The sequence below is a fragment of the Columba livia genome, chromosome 12 (assembly GCF_036013475.1).
Source record: "Columba livia isolate bColLiv1 breed racing homer chromosome 12, bColLiv1.pat.W.v2, whole genome shotgun sequence".
Lineage (NCBI taxonomy): Eukaryota > Metazoa > Chordata > Aves > Columbiformes > Columbidae > Columba > Columba livia.
The window spans coordinates 7,877,436-7,892,616 of NC_088613.1; the positions used below are offsets into that span (position 1 = coordinate 7,877,436).

At 42.8% G+C, this 15,181-nt stretch overlaps 3 long non-coding RNA genes across 7 annotated transcripts in view; 1 reads left to right on the forward strand and 2 right to left on the reverse strand.

Moving 5' to 3' along the window:
- Positions 1 to 15,181, reverse strand: part of LOC110357469 (uncharacterized) — a 64,211-nt gene that overhangs the window by 31,633 nt on the left and 17,397 nt on the right. Inside the window, exons 7-9 of the long non-coding RNA XR_010475655.1 lie at positions 14,882 to 15,006; positions 14,309 to 14,405; positions 13,703 to 13,922 (exon numbers count right to left, since the gene is read on the reverse strand). This is a non-coding gene — a long non-coding RNA (uncharacterized LOC110357469). The remainder of the gene's footprint in view (positions 1 to 13,702; positions 13,923 to 14,308; positions 14,406 to 14,881; positions 15,007 to 15,181) is intronic.
- The window catches only part of LOC110357467 (uncharacterized), an 89,291-nt gene that overhangs the window by 6,399 nt on the left and 67,711 nt on the right, over positions 1 to 15,181 (forward strand). For 3 of the 5 annotated variants that reach the window (XR_010475657.1, XR_010475659.1, XR_010475656.1), the window contains exons 2-3: positions 3,918 to 3,989; positions 6,357 to 6,460. This is a non-coding gene — a long non-coding RNA (uncharacterized LOC110357467). Of the gene's footprint in view, positions 1 to 3,917; positions 3,990 to 6,356; positions 6,461 to 11,338; positions 12,858 to 15,181 lie in introns of those variants that run through there. The other 2 variants (XR_010475658.1, XR_010475660.1) reach the window with 2 other exon arrangements.
- Positions 615 to 11,348, reverse strand: LOC135580708 (uncharacterized). The gene is made up of 2 exons (XR_010475661.1): positions 3,884 to 11,348; positions 615 to 2,146 (listed from the first exon to the last, which is right to left on the reverse strand). It is a non-coding gene; the product is annotated as an uncharacterized LOC135580708 (long non-coding RNA).

Below are 15,181 nucleotides of genomic sequence, written 5' to 3' on the forward strand. Positions count from 1 at the left end.
TCCCGTAAAATATTAGACTCAGGGGAGAAAGTTCTGTCTGCAACTTGTGTTCCAGCAGTAAGAAATAATAGATGTAATTTAAAGCGCCAAAATGTACATTCTTTAAAACAGTAGTAATTTAGCACGCAGGACCTTTGCACCCACGCACCCTGCTGTGCCGAGGGATGCTCTCCTGCTGTGCTGCAGTCCCTGCTTACTCCCTGCATCCCTCTGACTGCTCAAAAGCCGGGAAACAGCAAACTGATACACTCATTTTCTACCATTTTGGTTTTTTTTTACAAGAACTTTTCTAATTATGTCAGTTTATTTTTTTTTTCCTGTAATCTGCCCATTTATTTACAAATCTGATCTTGAGACCTGAATTAATCTGTCAGTGTTCCTCTTCAACAGCAAGAACATCTAGACAATTAGTCTACTGCCCAGGGAAACTGAGGGATCATTGTCATTGGCTCTAATGACAATCCTATATTAAGGATGCTTTAGGAATAAGAAATCAATGAGACAGTGGTTTGAAATGACCCAAGGAGTTTCCAACCCAGTGATTTAATAACATGATGAATAAAAAAATAAATCTTAGTAAATACTAGTGGCCTAGAACAGAATCTGCCCAAAGCAATTTTCTAATATTACTTTTATTTTCTTGTCATAATATATTTCAACTCTGTTTTTGCCTTTCTGTTCCATATATTACATTAAAGATGAAAAAAGTTTTATATTCAGTTTGAGTTCTTCATAAGTCTTTTTCCTCGCTAGTTAACTAGAAAGGCATTGAAATACAAATATTTAATTAACTGACAGCACAACTTAAGCCAAGGTTGAAAGTGGTTCTTCTAACAATAGATGGGTGTCTGGAGAAGCAACAAGGAGAAAATTCCTCACTTTGAGAGGCATTTAAGTTTTTCTTTCTTCTTTTGTGCAGAGAGGAACCTTTTTGATCTCACTCTTTTGTAAAGTAACTCTTCATCAAATTAAATATGGAGATTCCTATCAGAAAGAACTTGGCTTTCACAAGCCTGATAGAGTCCTACGTAGCTTGCAACATGGTAATGCCTGGCACTGAAATTAAAAGGACTTGGATAATGAATAAAGAATATTTTAGTAGCATGACTCATAAGTAACACAAAGGCAGCTCTGGCAATGTCTGTACTAATTACAGACTAGTTGCTATGTTGTAACAATCATGGGTATTAAGTGTGGGGGATGCTGAAGTGTGTAGGCATCCTGCTAAGCTTGATCTCAGTTCCTTGCAGCTAAAATCCTGTCTGTCCCAGCTGGAAAGTGGGCAATGTACGTAGGTGCCTAAATGTGGACTGAGGGTGACTAAATATGTGTATCTACTTTTTTGTCATTGTTGTTTGGCTCTCCTGGCCACAAACTTTTTGAGCTGTCAGAAATCATGGAGAGGTTTATGTGCTGCACAATTTAACAGCCAACAGTCCTGTTGCAGTCTGGTGCTTGGCGTGTGATGGACAAGCAGAAGCAGCAGCGTTTCCAAGCTGTGTTAGCTCTGTGCAGGCAGATGATGCTTGTTTCACCTCCAGGATTTCAGGGCGTGAGGTAATGTGGGCTGCCATGGCTTTGAAAAGTGGAGTTGAGTTCAAAAGGCTGGTACTAAATCTTGGATGGGCAACTTGGAGCTGCTTGATGGGGACGTCTGCAATGGGACAGCACTGCTGAGTGACTGTCTCTCTATGGGACAGGCTCTCTGGTCTGGTTAGAGAGGGATGAGCTTAGGCAGTAAGATGTCCATGTGACTCAAACCTGCAATTTAATGAAGCCAGGTCCAGATGTGGAATTTGCTCTATTTCAATAGTTAATGAATTGGAAAATTATCCAAGCTCAGTTTCCTGTTCCCTTCAAGGTTCTTGCTTCCTAAGTTTGGGTGATTATCTCCCTGGGCACCCTTTGCCCTTGCCCACTCCTTATCTTTCCATCCTTCAGACAGAGGATTTCTCTCCCTTTTCTGAAGTGGGGAGACCCTTTGCCAATTTCCCATATGCTTTAGGGATGTGAAGCATGGTTCATGACTCCACAGAATGGCTCAAAAGCTGTTCTGTCTTAACAATATTGCGGGACAGCCCTTCAGGTGAAGATTTCTGTATTTAGGTGGCGCGTAGTGAGGAAGGTGGTCCCTGTGCTTGGAAACCTATACACAGAAAATACACCCATGAGTATTAACTATCCATGACTATCACCTGATGATGATTTAAAAATCATCTGCAGCATGCCAGAAAGCTGAAAGCTCACAGACTGCAGTAGGGAAGGAGAATAAAAGATCTAAGATATTGGGAAGAAGGGATAGGTTTGGTTTTGGATTAATGTCTCCAGTAGTGGAAAACAGAGAGGACAGAAAATTCCTCTAGCACTGTGACCACCTTCTCTAATCACGCTAATGTGGCTGCAATGAAAATCACATTTAGCCTGTCATTATTCTCCATGTGATGCTCCCCTAGATTCCCTGCTTTGTTGCCAGCATTCCAGTGAACAAAAACAGGGATGTTTTTCAAACATCTCAGTTGTAATAGAGAGAACAAGCTGCCAGCAGACTGCACCATGATGCATTTTCTTTGGCACAAGCTCTCTTCTGCTGTATGGTGCAGGGTGCCAGCACAGGCTGAGTTGGAGCAGAGCCAGGGGTCTGTGGTGCCCAGTTTGCTGTTGCCCAGGGACTGGTGAGCAATGGGCAGCAGCCTCTGAAGGCACAACACGCCTTGTTCAGTCTGTCCCAAAGCTCTTCATCACGTGGTGGCTCTTTGTGCCAGCAAAGCAGCACAGAGGATCTGCAGATTGTGCTGTGATATCACTGCTTGCAGTGAGCATTTTTTGTTTTTTAATTAAACTGAACATCCTCTTTTGTAAACTGCAGTGCTGAGCACCAGCATTTTGTTAGATCCTCTGTAGGTTCAAATCAGCCTGTACTTCCTTCACTGTTTCCCCTTAAAAGGGAGACAAGCCAAGACCAACCAACAGAACATTTTCCAGCTATTTCTATAAGCATATTTCAACTATATAACCACAAAATCCCCATAATTTTTTGTTTCATATTTTGAAGAACATAATTTCTCATATACATTGAAATGAGTATTGTAAACTACAGCAATGATGAAGGTTATTATTTAGTCCCCAAACACACCTATGAAGTATTCTCGAGAATGTCTGTTTTGTCCAACACCTTAATCAAGAGCTGACTGCAACAAAAGCCCAACTTCATGTGGGTGAATATTCATAGGTTTGCACAACTGAAATGTTTATCTCATTAATAATCTTGGGAGCACTTACAGTATTTCTTTCCTTTCAAAGGAGTAATGGGAGGTTTGCTGGAAGAGTCCCTAGATATAAAAATTGGAAACAATGCACAGGATTTTATTTAAGAGGATGTTCTGAACAGACAGTAATGTTGCAGCCAGAGCCCGTGGTGACACAGCACACAAGAACAGCCCCAGTCTCAGTGCGACTGTCCCCAGTGTGACTTCTCTCCGCATCCTAACATGGACCAAGGGCAGCAGTTGGGTGCCTTCTCTTGCAGCTGGGGCTGCTCTGGTGCTGCTCTGACACTGCCAGAGATGAAGAAAACTCTTGAAATCTTGCAAAGGGTTGGTGTGATTTGTGTAATGGGCAAAGATACAGCAGTGTTTCCAGTGGGTTATAAACATGGTGAGCTTTTCAAAAACAGGGACCACTCTCCAAGCAAATGTCACTGCAACAAATGAACCGAAGAAACATGGGGAGGAGGAAAGGAACAGTTACCTCCATTGCAAATGGTCCTGTGACACCCCAGTTTCCACTCACAGGGTGTAAAATGCAAGCCAGGAAAAAGGAACAGGACTCTGACTCAACTCTGAGCTACAGTAAGAAAAGGGAGTAGGGGGACAGACATACTTACAGTGTTTTGCCTAAATGGTGATATCTCCTTGTAGTGCCTAAGACATGAAGGGCTTTGAAAAGCTGTCAGAATCCTCTCCCTTTCACCGGCATGCATCCTGGTGAAGGTAAGCCATGAACTCAGCCCAGTGCTGGGTGATGCTGCAAGATGGTGTCCTGGTTTCAGTTGGGAAAGAGTTAATTTTCTTCTGAGTAGCTGGTATAGTGCTGTGCTTTGGATTTAGTATGAGAATAATGTTGATAATATGCTGATGTTTTGGTTGTTGCAAAGCAACATTTATGGTTAATCAAGGACTTTCCAGCAAGGAGGCTGTTGGTGAACAAGAAACTGGGAGGGGACGCAGCCAGGAAGCCTGACGCAAACTGGCCAAAGGGATATTTAATACCATATGACATCATGCTCAGTATATGAGCTCGCGGAGTTGGCTGGGAGGGCAACAATTGTTGCTCAGGAACCGGCTAGGTATCAGTCAACGGGTGGTGAGCAATTGCATTGTGCATCACTTGTTTTATATGGTCTATTATTCTTATTATTCTTATTATTATTATTATTTTCCCTTTCTGTCCTATTTGATGGTTTTATCTTAACCTATGACATTTACCTTTTTCTGATTCTCTTCCCCATCCCACTGGGTGGCGAATCAGTGAGTCTATGTGTGGTGTTTTGCTGCCTGCTGGGTTAAACCACAACAGAGGGGGACAAAGCAGATGTGGTAGGTGGGAGAGGGGGGAGATGGAGGGTATCCAGTATCCTTCCTATTGCCACTGCTCAGCCAGGGGATTTTTGCAGCCCGGTGAGAGGATTGAAGTAGAGCAGGTGGACGGAGGGAAGGAGGATGCAGCAGGACACAGTGTCCTGTGAGCATGACAGGCCCTGTGCCTCGAGCCTGCCTTTATTTTACAGGCCCAATTATTTCCAATACCTCACTCAGGGTATGCAGAAGCAGGATAGAGATTGTTTTAAGATGTGCAGTGTGGCAGACGCAGTTGCTAATCATAATCCCAGTGCCCCGTCCCTCCTACATCATGTGCGTCTCCCAGTAGCTCTGCAGCACAAACCCTGCAGGCACTGGGGACAGATTACTGTGGTTTTGACAGCCAATCATATGCCAGGAGGTCACAATGAGAACAACACACAAATATAGCTGCACAGAGTATGTTTTATATACATCAATATGTATTGCTTGAGAAGGTTTAAAAGTGGCATAATACATGGCCCTGCAGGCAGTAAGATGTCATTTCAGTAAACGAACAAATTAACTGGTGTCCCTATTCAGGAGTGTCTTGAAATGTCTTTCGCTACCAACTCTGTCACGCAAGGTCAGTGCATACGTGGAGGAATGAGCTCTGCTGTCATTTATTTGGTGCACGCTCAAATAGCTGTGCTGGCACACAGAGCAGAGCTGCCCTTCTGGGAAAGACAAACTCCTGAGCAGACCCTAGGATGGAGGGAAGGTCTCCGAAAGGCTCAGCCCTTGCTCACACGCCTGCTCTGGGATGGCGAATTTTCTACCAGAGGCTGAGCCAACCAGATGCACTTCACCCCACCACCACTTAACTTCTGCCCCATCAAATGTTCCTGTACTTAAATAAGGAAAGGCTGTAACAGGGCTCCAGTATTTGCATTCACTTTCCAGGTAAAGTTTTAAAGGCTTGCTGGTGAGAGTTGTAGAACACACACCCCAAAGCAGCCTTGCAAGGATTACCTTTCAGCAAATAAACTGGTGCTGTATCCATTAGTTGCAGCATTCATTGCTTTTCGGTGTTCTGTGTGTTGAATAGCAACTGCCCCTCGTGCTCTGCAGAGTGCTTGTGTTTGGTTTTGAACAAGAGATGAGAGCAGACATTACCTTAAATATTCACGAAGAAATGTCAGCACAGATGAGGTAGTACAGGGGGAGGGATGGAGGTGGGCTTGGCATAAATCATTTATGACTATGAGGCATGAATAGCTATTCTGGTCACATCATGCTCAGCAATATCAATTTAATAATGTAATGCAAGTCTTGTCTTTAATAGTAACCTGTAAATAAAACAAGCACTTCTTGTTGGAAACCCGCTGGCTTGGGAAACCTGGCTGGCAGCTTGCAATTTTAAGAATTGTCATGGGACTCACATTAAATAACCTTGTGGGAAGAGTCTGCCCCATTGCAAGCCCCAACAAAGTTTGTTTTCAGAAAGTAACCACACTCACTGCTGACGAAGGCAAGAGCCCAGCTGCCCGGGCATCTCATAATTTCAGAAATACCTGAAATACCTTTGTACCCAGAAGCACTGAGCAGTCTTGAATAGATGATACTTAGCCAGCCAAAGGTGAATTTCATATTCCTTTCATGTGCAGTGCTACTGTACTGGTGATGGTATTCATGGACTTTAAAGTGACAGGTGTATTAGGTTAAAACAAAAAATCTCTTAGAGATGGTTTTGAGTCCTTGGTTTCTCTGTAAATTTGTGTCTGCTTTTGCTTTCTGCAGCCGTCTTCAATTCTGAACTGCTGGTTCAGCTTTGCTTTACAGCTTTGGCACAGTACAGATGTGATGCAGCTGCATTACACACTATTCAACTCACTTATTCCTGGGTAAGTTATTCAGACTCCCTGCAGGTAACCCCCTGCAGCTCCTCCACTGTGTCCTGCTTCCCAGGGGCTGTGTGGGGCCGGTTCTTGCATCTGAAGTAGCCTGATGTATAGAATTTATTTGTACTGTTTTGCTGGGGTAATGTCAGATACTTGCACAGTCTCCTTGTCTGAATCACTGCTCACTTCATGTGGTGTATATTTTTTACTTGGCTTTTCTTGTCTTCAGGCTTTGATATAACCATTTGTCTTGCCACAGTCATTGCATATGACTTCACCCATCAGACTTCTACATTAACATAATTTTTGCCAATGTACTGACAAGGCTTCCTTTCCAGTTTGCTTATCTCCTTTTTTATACTTTTCAGGCATTGTATTGATTCTGTGAGGTCCTAAGAGGCTTGTATTTTCAAGCTTTCCTTAAACTTACTGGAAAAAATCAATTTTTTGCTGGCTTTTCTTGTACTCTACTTCTGGACACAAGCTTTCCCTGTAACATATAGCATGGTAGACCTGGCCTGGCTTCTCATTTTGCACTTCTCTTACCATTTATAAGAAATTTCTTAGTGACTCAAGGACAGAAAAGACAAAAAGCTGTCCAGTCTTAGCTGAGCGTACAGTTGTGTGTACCAGAATTAGCTGGAGAATGCCACTACCTCTCTCCTCTGTGGGAGATCATGTCTGGATAACCAGCAAGTCAATCAGAAGCAGATAGTGTTGGTGCTTAGATTGGTGGTTGTACATCCTAGGTAGCAGAGAATACCAAAATTATTTGGGGAAATCAATATTGAAAGTGCAAAGGAGTCGTGTCAGTGTTTCACATGGTGTTAGAGAAAACAGGTTGGCTTGGGGGATGAAAAGTACTGAAACTTGGGCAAAAACCTCAGTCTGGGGACACACAAGGAGGAAGCTAGTTGTTCTCTAGTAAGAACTGTTATTAAAAAAGCCCAATTTCTGTCTGTGATTTTCGCTGACATGGAAAATCTAAGCTGCCAGGTGTCATCTTAAACTTCCTATTCCAGTCATCATTAAGGAAAAAAAACCTCCTGAACACACCAGGCTTATATCTCAAATAGTGAGACATCTGGAAAAGGCACTTGTAATTAGGAATAATGCTTTGAGTTTTTGTAATACCCGTGATAATTTTATCAGAGAGGGATTTATGTGGTGATGCATTACATTAGCTTAGTGCTATGCAGGACATATGAAAATTAGTGATGGATTAGATTTCAGAAAGCTTATAAAAGGAGCCTTGCAAGACCTTTCACCTTGAAAACATCCATATCTGAGCAATCCATTAAAGTGAGTATTGAAGTAATCCTTGGCTGGTACAGTAGTAAGAAATATGCTAGTGATTAATGGGTTTTGGTTACTTTCTTAGAAATTCAATAAGTAGCTGTACAGAAAATATCTCTGGTAACAGCAGCCACAAGACCTCACTCTGTTCTAAGAAAAGTTGGATGTAGAGCTGTGAAAGTTGCACTTTTTTTATTGCTAAGAGCACATAAATTGGCTAAGCACTTGATGCTCTCTCAAGGCCCTTTGCAGCCTACCTGGTCTCTGCACCACAGCCCCACACAAGCACAGTTGCTACCAGTGGCCTAAGAAACCTTCTGTGAGGGAGACCACACCACCATGGTTTTGAGGGGTTTGCTTCATATAGTTACAGCTCAGGCACAGAGGTTTCATGAAGGCACTTTGGCTTTGCTCAGAGATGCATGGCCCTGGCCAAGTCCCCAGGCAGTGGTGTCTCCTGTGTGGCCCACCCAGACGTCCCCAGGTCTTGCAGCGCTGGTGTTACACACTCATGCATGTCCCTGGTTAGGTCAGGGCTCGTTTTTACCACTACAGTGGTTTCCTCAGTGTCAGAGCAGATTATTCTGCCAAGGTAGCGATCTGACAGTCTTGTCTACCCTGTTTTATGGAGCCTGGCTGCCTAATGTCACCCAGCATAATTTTCAGGGCTGGAAATAGAAGCTTAATGGTGGAAGTGCAAATCAGATTTTCCTGTCGGACACTCATAGCGCTGGCAGCACGTGGGTCTTGCTGACTCCACAGGGAACAAGATCACTGTGAAAAGACTCATCACCACTGACAGGTGCTGGAATATATATGTCTGCACAGAAAAACATTGCCAATGGTCTGTGTTCTGAGCTGCTAGAGAGAGGTTTAGTGCTGCAGAAGAGGAATTTCTCTTGTAATGCAAAGAAAATTCAGTTCCGCTGTGAACTTGCCTTGTTCTTGGTGGGTCCTTTTGCTGCCATTGTTAAATGCCAGATATGAAGCAAGGCAGGCTGGCAGCAGCATTTTTCATCAGCAGCAATAGATGCACAGTGGGGAGCTGCAGTCTGTCAAGTGTCACAGGCAGGGCTGTGGCCAGGTCAGTGTGGGTGTCCCTGGCCTCACAGGGCAGCTCTTGTTGCTCCCCCACACTGAGGAGCTCCTGCAGGAACCTATGGTGTGAAAACTGATCTGACAGTGTCAACCCTTAAAGGGTAGGACAGGGTTAAAGGGAGAACAAGGACAAGGCAGTGGCTGTTCCCATTCAGGCAGAGAAGAGCAGGTACATCTGTCTCTCCCTTTGCAGCGGGGCACAAAGCAGAGCTGTGCTGCACCAGGCTGTGTGTTTGCGCAGCTCCTGCAGAACCAACATCCCCTGTGCAGTACCAGCCATGGTCATGCAAGAGCTAGAGTATATCCTTTGTTAGATAAGCTAGAAATTGATACCTTTACAGTTTTGCTGGTAGAACTATCTTCCATTTAACAAGGTAGAACAATAATTTCTGTTCTTATACGTGCCTTTGATTTGATGTATGCTTGCATGTACATATGTACACCTGCATGGTTTTTTTTTCTGTTATTTAAAAAATAATTCTCCACTTCATCCACCCACTTTGACACATTACCTTAGTTTAAATAGGAATGTGCTGCTAATTCCAGTCACTGCCTATTCAGCACAACACATTGTTTGATGGTATTTTCCATCACTAGTCAGAACAGGTATTTGTTTTATCATTGCATGAACGGAGTTAGTTCTGCTGACCAAAAAAGGCCATTGCCCTTGGCTACTGGAACAAATGAGGAGACCATCAGTGTGCATCACACAGCAACCTTGAGAGCTTGCTTTGCCTCCCACCTTTCTTTTCCAGATGTCAGGTGTTAGCAAAATGTGCCAGGGTTTCAGAGTAGTAATCACATCAATTTAAGCAGAGAACAAGCTGTCATAATTCACTGTACTAATGAAAATTATGATGACACCATAACAGAAATCTTTGCCAACATAATCATGTAACACCACCATAACATGAAGTTATTTAAAGACTAATGTTCTTAGTTGCAGATACCAGCTTAGGAACAATTTCTGAAGGTGATTAAACAACAAAGCAAAGTGCAGTTGTATGGAGAATTCAGTTGTTTTTTGGTGAGCATGCATTCTTCTAAGCACCAGCATTATTTGTACTGGAGTGGAGAAAACAAGTTCAACAATGCATGATAGAAGAAAAGGTGGGAAAAACAATTTTTGGCCAGAGAAACACTGGGGATTCAGTGTTGCTGCCATGCAGCATTTCACTAGGGAACAAGTCAATATGCATACTCAGTTTACTACCACTGAATTTTCTCACTATGGATCATAAAGTTGAATTAATTGGAGAAAAAACAGTTAAAGAAACCTTCTGAGGAAAGACACATGATTCAGACTTTCTGTGGTATGTTAGCTTCGTACCTGTGCACAGGGAAAAGGGAAGTTGTGGGTTCCTTCCATCCCCAGCTTATAGTCATCATTATGTGCAATAATTACATTTACTTCATAATATTTTGGGGGGAGTGTATGGAGGAAAGAATCCACAAAGGTTTATCAGGATGAAAAGGAGCATGAATTAAATTTAGTTTTAGGGAGCTATAAGAACTAGTTTGTGTGATTTGATCTACTTCGAACTCTAGCCCCAGCGGTGACTCATGAAACAGAATGTCAAACTATAGTATATTCAAGGAATAGATACAATATTAAAAAGCTGAAGGAAAGCCAAAACAAGTGTGAAAGTGGGCAGTCAAAAGAAAAAAAGAACAAACAGGAAGGCTCGTGGGAGAATAGGGGGGAACAAAGGTAATTTGAGGCAAGAAGGTGAACTGTGAAGACGACAATATAATGGATTCCACAACAATCTTCTCATATTTCATTATATATTCTCTACTACCTTATTTGGTGGTATTGTTTCTCAGAAGAAATGTGAAAAAATGTTTTGAAGGAAGAATGGGAGCCTCAGGCAAGCAAAGGCAGAAATCCGTTCAGGTCAGTTCCTCTTTGGCTTGTGGACAAGGCCAAGGGAATAATACTTTCAAAGTGTGGTAATTCATGACTTGAGCTTGCCATCCAATTCCTATGTTTCTGTGATGTACAGAAATGCAATTCAAGGCATTGGTAATACGTTTTCCAGAGGCCTGTGGTCTTGCAGACAACCTCTGACAAGCCAGTGCCAGGAGTCTTGCGAGCACCTGTTTGGGTTTGTGCAAGTTCTTGGCTTGGTGCTTTCCTGGGATGAACTTACATGGGCTGGGAAGGGGAAGCCAAGCAGCCACAGCCATAATGACCTCAAAGAAGAAGACGATGAGTTAAGACTGAAAACAAAAACCATTGAAGTCCACAAAGTTCAGCCTGGGCTGCTGATGAGGTAAGGCTATATATCTTCGCAGCTCTCAGCATCCTGCTCGTTTGACTTTAGAGGCCACCATTCTCATCTCACACATACTCAGAGCTGCTCACAGCCAACCCACATGTGCTGCAAAGATTTCTAGTCTGATTTCTGAAGGAAATGAAACATTTTCAGTCAGCCTCTCTTCTTTTTTTTTCCCTTGGCTATCCCTGACCATCCTCTAATGAAGTGTGACAGAATGGGTTTCCATAATTCAAATTTCACTGGACTAAAGGACTACTTGGCTGTACAGCGAGGAAAACCTGCAAGCATCAAAGACACAGCTAGCTTGCTTAGGAGAATAACTGCAAATAGCTCAACCACCCCAGCTCTGCAGATGTTTCTGCAGATCCCTCACACAAAGATCCTCCAACCACCACTGTACTGCCACCAGCTTTGTTACTGCTCCCTATAGCCAGGTAGCCTGTGTGTATCAGCTCTGTAAGAGCTATTTCTATGTTACCTAGAGTAACGAGAACGTCTGCTATAGTTTTAAAGATAAGCCAGATCCACACAGAACCAGCACAAGTTTCTCTGTTCTGCCTTCCCCAGTACATCCCGGCCCAGGGCAACAACAGTAGCTCTTCTCGGACTATTTCTTGGTCCAAGATACCTCACCACATGGGAGAAACTCATACAAAGGCAGCTTCAGTGGCTTCACACCTGCTCAGCTGTGTGCCCTTCAAGCAGCTTGTGGATACTGGAGGACTCACTGTACTCATATGATAAGCTAAACACCTGTATTTATAAGGCATGAGAGCTCTTATTATTGCACAACATACTAAAGTGTTTACTGTACATTTCTCTCTATTGATCTAGAATCACTGTGTTTCCTCTCTTGGGATTTTAAGCCTCTCATGCAGTTGAGGTGAAAAGAATATATCTTTCCTGTGTAAAAAGGCATTATATTGTCAGTAAAGCTGTTTTGCTCATGCTAGAGTCTCCAAGACATGCCTGTGTGTGCCTGGAGTCAGCACTCAGGAGGCTGGTAAAGAAGCAGTGACCACACGTAGCTGTGCTGCATTTTCTGTGAGTGTGGGTGAGCTCCAGCTTCTCGCCTGAAGTGCTGCCTGTCTGATCTGAGACCCATCAGCCCTACGGAAAAACTTATCTACCTGTACAGAAATGTTTTGGAAGAAGAGCTAGTTAAGTATCAGTGCATGCACTGTCTGAATTGCTGAACTCTCTTACATGCTGGGAATCTCCCCTTCAGTAAAATCCTAAGATTTAACCAAGAAAGAGCTAAAGGATTTTTTTTTTCTGATTTTAAAGAGGACAAGAGGGAAATGCAAACCGGAGAAATCTTTCAGAAGAGAATTGGATATATGATGGTGCTCTTCAAGGCTTATCTTGCATCTTAAATGTAGCTTGCAAGGTTAACAAAATCCACAGACAGTCACATTGGGAGTGCTGAATCATTACATTTTACACAGTCCTTCGCACTATGAAACCTGGATGGTTCCCAAGAGTGAGCTATCTGGAAATAAAAATGTGTCTGATCAATAAAATGAAATGGCTTGAAGAAATCTGAGTTTAGTGCTCTGTAAGTCCTAATTGTCTTTGCAAGTATCAGAGGAGACCTTGCCCTTCACAGCTTCGCTATTATAGCAGTGTGCAGGGTCATTACAAGACAACAAAAGCACAGTGGTGATCCTGGTGCTCTTGGCAGCCCAGAAGACACTGGCCATGGGAGAAAACAGCAGTGAGAAGGGCCAGCGAGAAGAGCAAAGTGTTCCAGTGGCACCTGACGAACTGAGGTTTTTGTGCCCTGCTTGGGTTAGGAGGCCATAACATTGACTTTCTCTATATCAGACATTGACTCATACCTATTTGTAGTCATACATGCTGCCTGCTTATTTTTTTTTTTCAAAGATACGAGCTATAGACACACAAATCGCTAACATGGGTGAGCTAATAAAAAGGCAAGTACAAGTATTCAAACAGCATGAGCTATCTAAATAGAGAAGTTAAACCAAATTCATTCCACCTGGCTTTCAACTCTCAGCACCATGATCTAAAAATCAATTGATCCTACTCACAGAATGATAAAATGTCCAGAGAAAATGTTCCTCTCTTCTCAGTAGCATACATGGATGGAATAAACTTCAGAGGTTTTACTGTGGTTAGCCAACAGAGACAGCCCAGCAGAGCCCAGGCATCTCCTTTCATAAGTGCCCTGGTCCCCTCCAACACACAGACCTGCCCTTTCATCAGTGCCTTTTATTCAATTTGACAACACAGGCACCATAGCTATGAGATTCGCTAAGTCTTGGGAGCATGGAATTGTCAGCAGAAGGATGGAGATCTCTTTTATTTGAAGTCTCCTCCCTGTCCCCCCCACCCCTGATTCACTTTTCTATAGCTTTAGCCATAAATCTAACAATCTCCAATGGCCAAAATGGTAACTAGAGACAAAGAACAGTGCCTGGGCTGATATGCTACTGTATAATTTTCTGGTGTCATGGTAAACAACTAGTGTCATTTTCTTGTACTTATTACTTTATAAGGATAGACATTAGAGAATATATCACATTTCTTTATGTTTTTCACTTACTATTAAACTCCTGGCTGCTTCAGTGTGCCTTCTGTACACAGATTGGCTGCAGACTGGTGATCTGTAACTTTCTGCAGTATGATATTATCATTTCTCAAGTCCTGTTCAACTCCAGCTGTAACTTTTCACGGGCAAAGATGGATGCCATGAACAAAACTCAGGCACAGGCAAAATTTATCTCAATTTATCCTGGACAGAAAAAGTAACTCAGGGTACCTTGCTGAAAAGCAAAATATACTGCTTAAATGAATTTGCAAGAAGTAGTAAAATACAGCAGAAAGAGACCATTTACTGTACGGGAAGTATGTAATATATGATGTCAGTAATTCAGTTTAAAAAGATGCTATTAAACAAGTGTGAAGGTGATAATAACATTTTTTAGGCATTAAAGTTATATTTAAAAGCCCTCTGGTGTGTGACATATACCCATATAAAAGCACCATTTTTAATTTCTTCCAGAAAAACTATATATGTTTTATGCCACTTCCAGAACCAGCAGCTCATGCAGCAATGGCAGAGGACCAAGGCAGACCCATGGCTGTCATGAAGATAAAGTCCACTGTCCTCAGGACCAGATTATAAACAATGAAAAGCAAAACGCCTTACCTAGGAGGAAGTGCTGAGGACATACCAGGAATCAAATCAGATCTTCTGGCATTAGTCCCCAGTCTGATGAACAAACTTCATTCCAGTCTTGCAGAAACTGAAAAAGAAACACCTGTACAGACATCACAAGCCAGTGTTGTCTAGCCAGCAGCATCATATTACAAAACCAGATTATTTTTTTATAGATTTAAAATGGAATAATTTTTCATAATGATGCATCCATAGATCTTCTGTAGACATTAGCTCTTTGCAACTCTGGGCTGGCTTTGAAGGACCCACTTGGGTTGGCTTTTGGCTCTTCAACCCAAAACCACAGTTCAGCTCACTCTTTTCTTCATTTGCCCTGGGCACCCTTTAGTCCTGGAGGTACCCAAATAGGCCACCTGGACCCCTATTCTCCACATTTCTGCCACACATTTCTGTCTTCTTTTTTTGAACATATGTACTTGGAATTATACAGAATATACTTGCACAACAGCAGTAACACTTCTCAGTCACTACAGCAAGCGCATTACCTGTCACAGTGGATAAGCCAGCTCTGAACCCCTGTGATTTCACCAGCAATTCTGATACCTGGTACTGTCTGTGGAGCTGCAGCTCCCAGAGGCAGATGATTACAAGGGGATCTCAGAGTCTTCTTTGCCTCCCTGAAAGGCTCAGAGTAAAGCCTGGATATGTGCACTCTGAAGACTTAAATCCTAGAAGGTAAAAAAACCCACACCAGTTATATTACTTTCTAAATCTCATGATTTGTAAGTCAATATCGTGATTCCAGGGCATTTGGGCTTGCCAAGCAGCCTTGGAGCGGAATCCTGCCCCACACCAAACCCCAGACAGGGAGGTTTTCCAGCATGGGCTTGACCCTTCAGTTTC